Source organism: Dama dama, chromosome 1 (genome assembly GCF_033118175.1).
Source record: "Dama dama isolate Ldn47 chromosome 1, ASM3311817v1, whole genome shotgun sequence".
Classification (NCBI taxonomy): domain Eukaryota; kingdom Metazoa; phylum Chordata; class Mammalia; order Artiodactyla; family Cervidae; genus Dama; species Dama dama.
In genome coordinates, this window is record NC_083681.1 from 50,721,231 (window position 1) to 50,733,957 (window position 12,727).

Sequence of the window (12,727 nt, forward strand, 5' to 3'; positions counted from 1 at the left end):
CAAATCTAAGATCCTGTCACTGCCAATTCGCAGTTTAAATTGAAGTGTGAGCTTCTCTGGACAATGGAGTAAACAGCAGTCCCAGACAAACTTATCTAACCTCACTCTAAACCTGCCTACTCATTCATTCAACAGAAAATTCTTTTTTTTTAATAAATTATTTATTTATTTATTTATTTATGTTTGGTGGTGCTGGGTCTTCATTGCTACACGGGCTTTTCTCTTGTTGTGGTGAGCAGGGGCTACTCTCTACTTGCAGTCCTCAGGTTTCTCACTGCAGTGGCTTTTCTTGTTGCAAGCGCAGGATCTAGGGCACTAGGGCTTCAGTAGCTGCGATGCATGGGCTTAGTTGCTCCATGTGCACCACATGCAATCCCATATATGGTGGAATCTGACCAGATCAGGGATCTGGGATCTTCTTGGATCAGGGGTCAAACTTGCATCTCCTCCATTGGCAGGTGTATTTTTTACGACTGAGCCAACAGGGAAGCCCCTAAAAATTCTTAAGCATCCTATAACGTGCAAGGAGATGAGGGTAAAACTATGAATACAAACAAAAATAAAACTCATATCCCTGCCGTTTAAGCCCTTTTAAGGTGGAGACAGAGCTGGAGTGAGGAATTTGAAGTAGCTGTGATGCATGTTACAAGAAGCCAAAGAGCCTGATGGAAACACATTTGCACCATGAGTGTGTTTAAGTGATAAGCTGCCCAGAGGAGTTACAGAGTAGGTAGAATTGAAAATGGCATCTGAGTGGGGTGTAAAGCATGAGGTACCACTTCCTAATCTCAGGAGAGAATGTTAATGGGTAGAGTATACAGCAGCAAAAAACTATTTGAATTGTTGTAGTCTTTTGGAATCTAACAAAAACCCTAATCTTCTATAATAGACCTTCTTGTGGAAAATCCAGTCCAAGGGTTCACTGGGGGCTTTCCATTTTCTCTCTTCTTGGTCTCACTTTGCACTCCTTCACTTGTACTTCCTGAGACCACTTTATAAAGCTCACTACACCCAAGTCCTATCTCTAATTCCGCTTGGGGGAGGCCAAACCAACAGAGAGGTCTTCTTTTTGGGTCAGAGACCATCACAACATAGCCCAGAACCGTTTCTCCTGCCTGGACACCAGAGGAGCAGACCTGGGCCCAGCCCACAATGAGGAGGCACCCGGCTGATGCAGCTTGGCAGCCTGAAGCTGAGCTACCCATCCAAGTTCACTTTAGCCCATTTACAGTCAACCTGAAGACCCAGGAGCATGACAATAAATGTTGCATCCCCCTGAGATTTTGTGGCCCACAGCAAAATGGTCATGTAGTGAAAACTCGAAGCCAACTGTATCTCTCACTGCCTCTCCATTGCCCTGTTGCTGCTCCCGTCTCTGCCCTGCAGAAGCATAGCAATAAAAGATTTCAGGACAGGAGGACAGTGAAGTCAGACTGAGGACACTGAATCATGTGGCCAGACTAAGGTATTGGCAGTGAGAGTGTGCCCATTGTTACTAGGTAGAATTGATTGGACTTGATGTCTTAGGGTTTAGGGGATGAGAATGGGGGGAAATCAAGGCAGACACTCTTGGAAACACTCAAGAAAACACTCAAGGAAAACAAGGTTCTCATGCTCTAAGTTGGAAATACAGATGAAAGCAGAGTAGAATTGTAAGCTCACCTTGCTTATAACAACACATAGTAGGTATTCAATAAAAAAACATTGAGTAAGTTTGGGGGTGGGGGTAGGTTGGCACATGTGGACTCTCCAGGGGCGGATGTCTGAGAGGGAGCATAATGGACAGCAAGAGACATTTGAGAGTCACAGGTGTACTGAAGTCAGGGAGAGAAGAGGTTCCAGGGAGAGAGGCAGGGAGGGTTGAGGAGCAAAGAGAGCTGCTTGACGCCAACACACAGGCAGAGCGAGACACATCCTTGGGTATTTAGAGACTTCACTTCTGGCCTTTGGGTACCAAGAAAGACCCTGGGATCCTTGTGATGAATTTCTCTTTGGACTTCATCCAGTTCGAGGTGACTTCATCCATCCACTCGGCACCAGAAGAGTCTCATGTAATCTACTATCCTGTTATTCATCCAGTCATCCTAGATAGTTACTTGGGTTTTCATTCATTCAGTTATTTATCAAACAGTAAATTAGTTGCCAACTAATGTGTGCACAGTATGGGTCCATTTTCAATGGTCTTTCCCTTTACGCATTGCTGCCTCTCCCACCAAGGCTCAGTCAACCCCTGCCTCCTCCCTGGGTCCCTTCCTTCACTGTTGCCCCTGCAACTCCACGCTTCCCTTGAGCAGGGAGAACAATGAGTCTGAAGCACAGCTGATCATGTTCCTCACCTGCTTCAGAACCCGCTGTGCCAAACCTGACTGGGAGAAATATCTCCATATACAGAGATGGAAAATGAGGGAAGGGATAAGAACACATCAAGAAAGAAAGAAAAAAAAAGGCAATAGAATGAAACAAAACTTCCCTTCTTACCTTCAGGACAGAGTCCAACCTCCTGGCCCTGGCATTTGAAGCCCTCTGAGACCTGGCCATCCCCGACCTCTTCAGCCCCACATCTCTTCAGCCTCATGCCCTGCCATCCTTGCCTCACATGGATGGCACAGCACAAAGTCCCAGATGAAGCACTGCTGCTTCCCTCCACGTGCTGGGGCTGCCCTTCTCCTGGTACCCTCTTTTCAAGGAGTAGCTCAGTGGCCACCTCCTCCAGGAAGCCCTCCCACTCCTCTGGTCTCCTGAATCACCCTGTGCTTTCTTCTGTCACTGTGCTAATCATACTGTGCTCCCTTCCAAGTCTGCCTCCCCTTCCTGGCCTGTGAGTTCCTTGAGGGCAGGACCAGGTATGACCCATTCTGTGTCCCCAGGGCTCAGCCCAAGGCCAGGCAAACATGAGGCCTCCTGGCATGTTTGCTGTAAGTCTGAGAGGTTTTCTGGGTGTCGCTAATAATGGAGACCCCTGCAGAACAGGTGGATTGATGGCTTAGTGATGAGTTTGGGGGCAATGGTGTGGGGGCCAGGGCAGCCAGGAAGCTGAAGGCAACCCCTGTTTTTCTCTCAGCTGCTGCCCTTCTGTCCTTCCTGTCATCCTGCTCACAGCACCTCTCATTGGTTTCCCCTCATTCAGGCCGATGATGAACTTTCCTACTGGGGATGGGACTCCAATTCCCTCCCTAGAAATCCCCAAAATTCCCAATGGCCTCAAACCTCCCTAAGGATCCCAAAGTTCTCCATCAAATATGCAATAGTCTCAATGTGTCTCCCTGAAATTCATATGCTGGAACTCTAATACCTGATGTAATGTCATTAGATGGTGAGGCCTTTGGGAGACCATTAGTTCATGAGCCCTCATGACTGGGATTGCTGTTCTTTTAAAAGAAACCCCACAGAGCTCCCTAGCAGCTTCCACCTGTGAGAACCCAGTGAGAAGGTGTGGGTTATTAACCAGGAAAAGTGTCCTCATCTGACTGATGGGACATAGATCGGGGACTTTGAGACTCATAAACCATTGGAAATAAATCTCTTTTGCTGATAAGTTATCTAATGTGTGGTATTTTGTTACAGCACCATAAACAGATAAAGATAAAAGGCTCCCTGAAACTTTTCCATTGATTTCTCTGACTCTACCATTAAGACCTCAAAGAATGAGACCAGTGGATCTGATCATGTGTTCTGTTCCTGTGGGCCTAGCTGTCCAGACAGTAAGTCTCTTCTGTTCCAGCAACTGTCAGTGCGCAGGACCCTCTGGGGAGAGAGGCATCAGGATATGTAGGTGAGATGCTGTTTTTCACAATAATGGAGAACAGCAGAGTGACTTCTGATTTCTACTCTTGGAGCGCTTTGGGAGGCCAGTCTCACTGGAAGAGGCAAAGGAAGTTGTCTTGATTTACTGTGTTTGCCTGACTAGCAATCTGAATTTTTGAGACTGACACTCTTTTCTTCTTTTTTTTCTCGGCCATGCGCTATTGTATGTGGCATTTAGTTCCCCAACCACATGTTAAACCTGGGCCTTGGCATTAAAAGCACAAATTCGTTACCACTAGGCCACCAGGGAACACTCTAGGATACCCCTGTTTTCATCTCCCAGCTGCTGCCCTTCTGTCCTTCCTTCATCCTGCTCAGGAAACTTCTCTTCTCAGTTTCCCCTCATCCAGGCCTGTGATGGACATTCCATACTGGGGATGTGGCTCCAAATCCTACCCAGGAAATCCCCAAATTTCCATTGGGAAATGGAAACCTGAAACCTCCCTAAGTATCCCAAACATCTTCATATAATGTGAAGTAGTCTCCCCAACATTCATATGCTGGAACTCTAATGCCTGGTGTCAGGTATTAAAAGGTGGAGCCTTTGGGAGATTATTAGTTCATAAGCCCTCATGATTGGGATTGCTGTTCTTATAAAAGAGACCCCACAGAGCTCCCTAGTAGCTTCCACCTGTGAGAACCCAGTGAGGAGGTGTTGGCTATGAACCAGGAAAAGTGTTCATGACTGATGAACACTGACCAATGGGACATAGATTGGAGATTTTGAGCTTCCTGAATTGTTGGAAATAAATCTCTGTTGCTGATAAGTTATCTAATGTGTGGTATTTTGTTATAGCACCCTGAACGGATAAAGATAAAAGGCTCCCTGAAACTTTTCCATGATTTCTATGACTCTACCATTAAATACTCCAAACCATGAGACCAGTGAATCTGGTCCTGTGTTCTGTCCCTGCAGGCCTAGTATCTTCCCGACAGTATAGTATCTTCTGTTCCAGCAACAGTCAGCACTCAGGACCCTCTAGAGAGAGAGGCATCGGGATATGTAGGTCAGATGCTGTTTTTCACAATAATGGAGAACAGCAGAGCAACTTCTGATTTCTACTCTTGGAGCGCTTCGGGAGGCCAGTCTCACTGGAAGAGGACAAAAGAACTTGTCTTGGTTTGCTGTGTTTGTCTGACTAGCAAACTGAATTTTTTAGACTGCCACTCTTTTTCTTCTTTTTTTCTCAGCCATGTGCTGTTGTATGTGGTATTTAGTTCCCCAACCAGGGATTAAACCTGGGCCTTGGCTGACTTTATTTTTCTGGGCTCCAAAACCACTGCAGATGGTAATTGCAGACATGAAATTAAAAGATGCTTACTTCTTGGAAAGAAAGTTATGATCATCCTAGACAGCATATTAAAAAGCAGAGACATTACTTTGTCCACAAAGGTCCGTCTAGTCAAGGCTATGGTTTTTCCAGTGGTCATGTATGGATGTGAGAGTTGGACTATAAAGAAAGCTGAGTGCTGAAGAATTGATGCTTTTGAACTGTGATGTTGGAGAAGACTCTTGAGAGTCCCTTGGACTGCAAGGAGATCCAACCAGTCCATCCTAAAGGAGATCAGTCCTGGCTGTTCATTGGTAGGACTGATGTTGAAGCTGAAACTCCAATACTTGGCCACCTGATGTGAAGAGCTGACTCATTTGAAAAGACCCTGATGCTGGGAAAGATTGAGGGCAGGAGGAGAAGAGGATGACAGAGGATGAGATGGTTGGATGGCATCACCGACTCAATGGACATGGGTTTGGGTGGACTCCGGGAGTTGGTGATGGACAGGGAGGCCTGGCGTGCTGCGGTTCATGGAGTTGCAAAGAGTTGGACACAACTGAGCGACTGAACTGAACTGAACTTGGCATTAAAAGCATAAAATCCTAACCACTAGGCCACCAGGGAACTCTCTGGGGTACCCCTGTTTTCATCTCCCAGCTGCTGCCCTTCTGTCCTTCCTTCATCCTGCTCAGGAAACTTCTCTTCTCAGTTTCCCCTCATCCAGGCCTGTGATGAACATTTCATACTGGGGATGTGGCTCCAAATTCTTCCCCAGAAATCCCTAAATTTCCCAATGGCCTGAAACTTCCCTAAGTATCCTAAACCTCTCCATATAATGTGAAGTAGTCTCCCCAACATTCATATGCTGGAACTCTAATGCCTGGTGTCATGTATTAGAAGGTGGGGCCTTTGGGAGGTTATTAGTTCATAAGCCCTCGTGATTGGGATTGCTGTTCTTATAAAAGAGACTCCACAGGGCTCCCCAGCAGCTTCCAACCTGTGAGGATCCAGTGGGGAGGTGCTGGCTATGAACCAGGAAAAGGCCTTCATCTGACCAGGCTAGCACTCAGGTCTCAAACTTTCAGTCTCCAGAACTGTTAAAAATAAGTATTTGTTGAAAATTTACCCAGTCTGTGGTATTTTGTTATAGTGTCCTGAAAAACAGATAAAAGTTTTCCTGAAACTTTTCCTAATGATTGCTGTGACTCTACCATTAACACCCAGACTTTCCATTTCAGAAACTGTTTTCCATGCCCAGTGCCCAGGAGGAGGTTGGTGTGCCCCTTACCGAGAGTTTCTCCAGGGCAGGAAAGCTGGTCTCTAATGACAACCACCAGGGGAGAAGGAGGCCGGGTTTCTCTTCTTTATCATCAAATCCCACACCCCTTGTACCTCTCCCATACAGCTGCTCAAAAATGTGACACTTCCCCATCTATATAATAACCTCAGATATGCAGATGACACCACCCTATGGCACAAAGTGAAGAGGAACTAAAGAGCTTCTTGATGAAAGTGAAAGAGGGGAGTGAAAAAGCTGGCTTAAAACTCAACATTCAAAAAACTAAGATCATGGCATCCAGTCCCATCACTTCATGGCAAACAGATGGGGAAACAATGAAAACAGTGACAGACTTTATTTTCTTGGGTTCCAAAATCACTGCAGATAGTAACTGCAGCCATGAAATTCAAAGACACGTGCTCCTTAGAGGAAAAGCTGTGACCTACCAAGACACCATATTAAAAAGCAGAGACATTACTTTACTGACAAAGATCTGTCTAGTCAAAGCTATGGTTTTTCCAGTAGTCATGTATGGATGTGAGCAATGGACCATAAGGAAAGCTGAGTGCTGAAGAATTTATGCTTTTGAACTGTGGTATTGGAGAAGACTCTTGAGAGTCCCTTGAACTGCAAAGAGATCAAACCAGTCAATTGTAAAGGTAATCAATCCTGAATATTCATTGGAATGATTGATGCTGAAGCTGAAGTTCTGATACTTTGGTTACCTGATTCGAACAACTGACTCATTGAAAAAGACCCTGATGCTGGGAAAGACTGAAGGTCGGAAGAGAAGGGGATGACAGAGGATGAGATAGTTGGATGGCATCATCGACTTGATGCACATGAGTTTGAGCAGGTTCTGGGAGTTGGTAATGGACAGGGAGCCGGCATGCTGCAGTCCATGCGGTCACAAAGACTTAAGCATGACTGAGTGACTGAATTGAACTCCCCATCTATTTCTGGATGTCTCAGAACACTAACCTCTGCCCCAGGTGATTGGACCAGAGCTCTTCCCATGAAAAAAGGAATCTCTGAATCCAGAGAGAAATCAAGGATCCAGGCTGGAACAACAGCTTCCCCACTGGGTTTGGTCCTGCATTCAAAACCCCTGGCCTCAGGGAGTAGCTCTTTATTGATCCTTTCAGGAGAGCATGGAGACTCACCTGAGGAGCAAGAAGAGAGTCCCAGAGTAGAGAGTCTGGGTCCCAACTCCAGCGTTAATTGACCATGTGATCTTGGAGGACTGTCTGCTTCACTCCAGACCACTGTTCAATTACTAGATTTGACTCCATCTCTTGAAGCCTTTCTTGAAGACAGGTCTCTCAATGGGAGAAGCAATTCCCAAAGCCAGAGGATAGAGAGAGGACAAAATACTGATACCAGCAGATCTTGTCAGAGGAAGCGTCCATCCCTTCATGCCTAGTTGTTCCAGACAGTATAGTATCTTCTGTTCCAGCAACTGTCAGTGCTCAGGACCCTCTAGAGGGAGTGGCATCAGGATATGTAGGTGAGATGATGTTTTTCACAATAATGTAAAACAGCAGAAGGTCTCCTGATACCAGTCTCATTGGAAGGGGAAGAAAGAACTTGTCTTGATTTGCTGTGTTTGCCAACAAGCAGTCTGGTTTTTTGAACTGCCGCTCTTCTATTTTGTTTATGTTCTGGTTTGTGGGATCTCAGTTCCCTAACCAGGGACTGAACAGGGCCACCACAGTGAATACCTAAATCATAATCCCTAGGCCTAAATCATAATCGACCAGGGAACCCCTTGGGATGCCCCTCTTTTCACCCTCCTCCCTCAACCCTGGACACAGTTTGTCTTCCTTTTTAGTCTACAGAAAGGATTTCTGGAGGAAGCAGTGTTCTAGGCAAAGGAAATTCTTTATTTGGCTGCAACCTGAGTAGATGAGGGAACAAAGATTGGGCTGAATTAATGAGCCAGACCAGGACAAGGCCCTGGGATAAAGCTAACATTTTATGCTCATCTCAGACACAGCAGGTAGCAGCACATCCCTTTAATCCTGGTTTCTGGACCCCTAGGTCCTCTGGGCACTCTGGAGGAGGAACCCTGCCACCCCCAGAGGTTCATGCTGCTAGAAAGTTCTTCCCAGAGCTGCTGACTGATTCCTCACTGGTCCCTTCTTCCATTACCTCCCAGGGGACATCCAAAACACAGAGTTGGGTATTTATAGGCAAGCCCAGGAAGGTGAGGGGAAAGGTTAGTGTTTATAAACATGGGGTCACCTGCGTCTGAGAGGTCAGAGCACAGAGGGTCTGGGGAAGGGCAAGGCTGGCCCCTGAGGATGTGAGGGAGAGAGCCCTGCATCTGGGCAAGGCTTACGGAAGGGAAGGGGTGTAAAGAGAAAGGAGAGGGGTGGAGACCGCTCAGATGCTGGAGTACACATCACCCAACAGTTGGCCATATGCAAATTGTATGCAAATCAACGAGTGCACAAGTGGTGACCTCTCAGCGGGAGGAAACCTTTTGGTCCCCTCCACCTACTGGTGGGGAGGCCCGGCCATAGCGGTGAGGGCCCTCCCGAGGGAGAGACCACGTCTCAAAATTCCCCTTCTCTAGCCCTGGTCTTGCTAGAAGACAAAGAAGGTCCTCGAGAAAGACTGCGCAGTCACTGGGAAGGGGAGTTACAGCTCTCAGTTCCGCTCCCCCAACCCGGTGTCGTTGTGGAAGAGAGGTGTCGGGTTACCGCCACCAGTGCTATACTTAGCCGCGGACTTTCTTGATCTGCGGGACTCCGGGGACAGGGGACATCGTTGCGCCCGCGTAGACTTCAGCCCCCGCTGCCCGGAAACTTAAGTGCTTTTTCTCGGTCTGGGTCTTCGCCACCTCCAGGTGGGTCCTTGACTCCCGTCTCCTCCTCTTTCCAAGCGGAGCCAAATTACCCATCCGCCTATATCACCCCCGGGGCAAAAAGGTGCTGAGCACTCCGGCAGCCGGGAGGAGGGGAGCAGACTGAGATTGTGCAGGGGTGAAGGCGGTGGATGCTAAAACCCAAGCCCCACCCACTCACTTAAACCCGCCCTTGGCCCCGCCCAGGCCCTGCCGGGCCAAATCTCTGTCCCCCAGCCCATCGAAGCCAAGCCTGGACCGTCGCTGGTCCCACCCTCAACTGGATCTCAACAAGTGTCTCTGAGGAATAATGTTGGCAGCTCTGCTGATCGCCCTCAGCTGCCTCAGCCTCCACACCCTCGGCAGCGGTGTCCACCCATCTGTCCCCTGGCAGGTAACAGGGGGGAACTATCTGCTGCCACATAAGGAACACTTCGGGGGAACCCATTGCCTTGACTCCTCAAAGATCCCTCCCAGGAATGCTTCTCTAGGATGTCATCCTCTGAACCCTCTTCCTCTCAAGGTCACTGCAGGGAGCCCCAAGTTCCCATTCCATCTCCCAGAACCCCACCTCCACTCACTGGTCCTCCTGTGACCCTCCTTCCTTCATACCCTCCTCCCTCGGGACAGCCTCCAGCTTTCTCCTCTCACTTCCCATCTCCCACCATGGCCCAGCCTACACACTCTCCTTAGGGTTACCTGTGTATGACTCTCCTGCAGCCTCTCCCAGACCAGGGCTTGACCTCCTCCCCACTCCCACCCCAGGTTGGAGGATGCAGGCTTCTAGAGCAGGAGAGGACTGAGTCTCAGAGCTGACAGGGACCTGGTGTGGTGTCTACACACCTGTGTGGGAGAGGGAAAGAGTCAGAGGCTGGGCATGGGGTTAGGTCATTGGAGATTGATTGTATATTTGTATGTCATCTGCACAGTGAGTCTCAGAGCCAGCAAGGTGTTTGGAGGTCATCCAGCCCCATGTCCCACCAAGTGCAGGAACCTAATGATAGATGACTCCTCTTAGTACACAGTGAGGATCTATACGCAGTCCTGACAATAACCCTATGAGGTTGCAAGTATCCTCAGTGTATTGCGGGAAAACTTGAGCCCAGAAAAGTTGAGACTTGCCCAAGATCTCACAAGCAGTAAGTGGTGAATTCAGGAATTAACCCATACTTGACTGACTCCAGGGCCTGTTATTTACATTTTGGAGCTCTTGGCAAATTTCACACCCTATTTTGGGCATAGAAATGAGATTTGCGGGCACTTGGGGGGTGGGAGTTTTTTTGGTCCCACAGTGCAGCCAATCTTAGTTCCCTGACCAGGGATTGAACCTGTGCCTCCTGAATAGGAAGCCCAGAGTTTTAAGCACTGGACTGCCAGTGAAGTCCCAGACTGAGATTCTGTGTTTCTAAACTGATCTTCCACCAGGACCTCTGTCCAGTACCCTGAACTTATATGTTTTCCTGTGTGGCTCCTCTCTTCCTTTTCTCTATTATTGCAGAATATTTCCATCCAGAACCTGAGCCTGGCTCCAGATACATTTGATGATGCCTATGTGGGCTGCTCGGAGGAGATGGAGGAGAAAGCAGTGCTTCTGTTAGAGAAGGAGATGGCCAACCATGCCCTGCTGCGGGAGTCCTGGGAGACAGCCCAGAAGGCCTGGGAGCAAAAACGTCCAGGGCTCATTCTGCCTCCTGGCTTCAGAAGCCAGCACGGAATCGCCATCATGGTCTACACCAACTCATCCAACACTTTGTACCGGGAGCTGAACCAGGCTGTGCGGACTGGTGGTGGCTCCTGGGAATCCTACATGAACCACTTCCCTTTCAAGGCCCTGCATTTCTACCTGACCCGGGCCCTGCAGCTGCTGCGGGGCGGTGGGGGCTGCAGCAGGGAACCCGGGCAGGCAGTGTTCCGTGGCGTGGGCACCATTCGCTTTGAACCCAAGAATGTGGGAGACTCTATCCGCTTGGGCCAGTTTGCCTCCAGCTCCCTGGATGAGGCAGTGGCCCGCAGATTTGGTAATGCCACCTTCTTCTCGCTAAGGACTTGCTTTGGGGCCCCAATCCAGGCCCTGTCTGTCTTTCCTAAAGAGCGTGAGGTGCTGATCCCCCCACATGAAGTCTTCGAGGTGACGAGTTTCTCTAAGGAAGGAAACAAAAGCCTGGTGACTCTCTCCAGCAGTGATCAGATGTGTAGCCACTTTAACTGCGCCTATCTGGGTGGTGAGTCATGCATGAGGGAAGCAGGACTGCCAGGAGGTCCCCAGTTGATTTCAGTCCCCAAGGCCTTCAAGAGACCCACGTCATTAATGAGGAAGTTGAGGGCCAGAAGCTAGTTGGAGATATTTTTCTCTGTGACTCAGGTTCTGCCAGCTCAGAGATAGTCGGATAAGTGTTTTCTGCACATGTGATATTCTCAGATGCTTCTCTAAATGTTCTCAAATTTTTCCTTCTGCTACACAGTCTAATAGACCAAAACGTTAAGGAGGGCAATAAGCAGAGGAAAGTGGCAGGAGTGCAGCTTCAGATCTCAGGAGGCCGTGGGCATAGTGAGTTGATGGGACACATATGTGCTATTCCCCAGTACTGAGGCAGGACAGAGTGACTGGGCCAAGATGGGGCAGGGATGGAAAGGCAAACGGGGAAGCTTTCTTGCAGGGAGGAGGAAGGGAAGTCAGAAGTGTATTTGGCAGAAGGGAAAGGTGGATTGTGATGAGGAGTGGCCTTGCCAGGGCCTGGTGGGAAGGGAAGTTTGTGGTGTGAGGGTCTGTCTACTTGGAGGCCTCACTGTGGTGTCTTTTGCAGAGAAGAAGAGGCTGAGCTGTGAGTCTGTACCAAGTGAGTCACCCTCGGGTCCCTACCTCGACTGTTTGACTCCCCACTGGCCCTGCTGACCATTCACTGTCTTTTCTTCTCTCTCTAGCAGGCGGGCAGGCAGACTCACTCTCCAAAGGGCCTTTCCTCTGCTCTCCTGGAAGACCCTGCTCTTGGCCTCTTGGGGGTTCCAGCTCTTAGGAGCTGGGCACTGAACATTCAATGCCTGCCACTTAGGAGTCCTGGGAACATGTGACCTCCAGATGAAGAAGGGAGGCTTCAAAGAGCCTGGAGAAGCAACAAGATGGTTTCAGACCCAGACCTAGCAGCCATGTCTCCAACCAGGATGTCCGGGGATCTGAGGCCATGGTAGGGTGGAGGGAGCCCCTCTATATGGTGGGGAGTCCTGGGAACAAGCAAGGATAGAGCTGTGATAGCTACTCCATTAAACAGTGCTGCAGTATGGTGACATCAAATTTCATGACTGCTTTGTTTCATGAGACTGGACTATCTGCCCTGCTTTGGTCTTATGGGACTCAGGGACTCAGGGACTCAAATGAATGACTTCTTGATCACTTTTAGACATGGTCCGGGTGCAGACCCTTGTCACACCCCATAGCCTGCAACCCCAGATACTTTAATAGACAGAGAGGTTCCTCACAACAGCCAGGAAGGCAGGAAGGGGGACAGATGGCTTCCTCGCCCATTT

The 12,727-nt window shown here is 48.8% G+C and overlaps 1 pseudogene; it reads left to right on the forward strand.

The window, feature by feature from the left end:
• Window positions 1-8,823: 8,823 nt before the first annotated feature.
• Window positions 8,824-12,482, forward strand: LOC133061198 (ecto-ADP-ribosyltransferase 5-like; annotated as a pseudogene).
• Window positions 12,483-12,727: the final 245 nt, after the last annotated feature.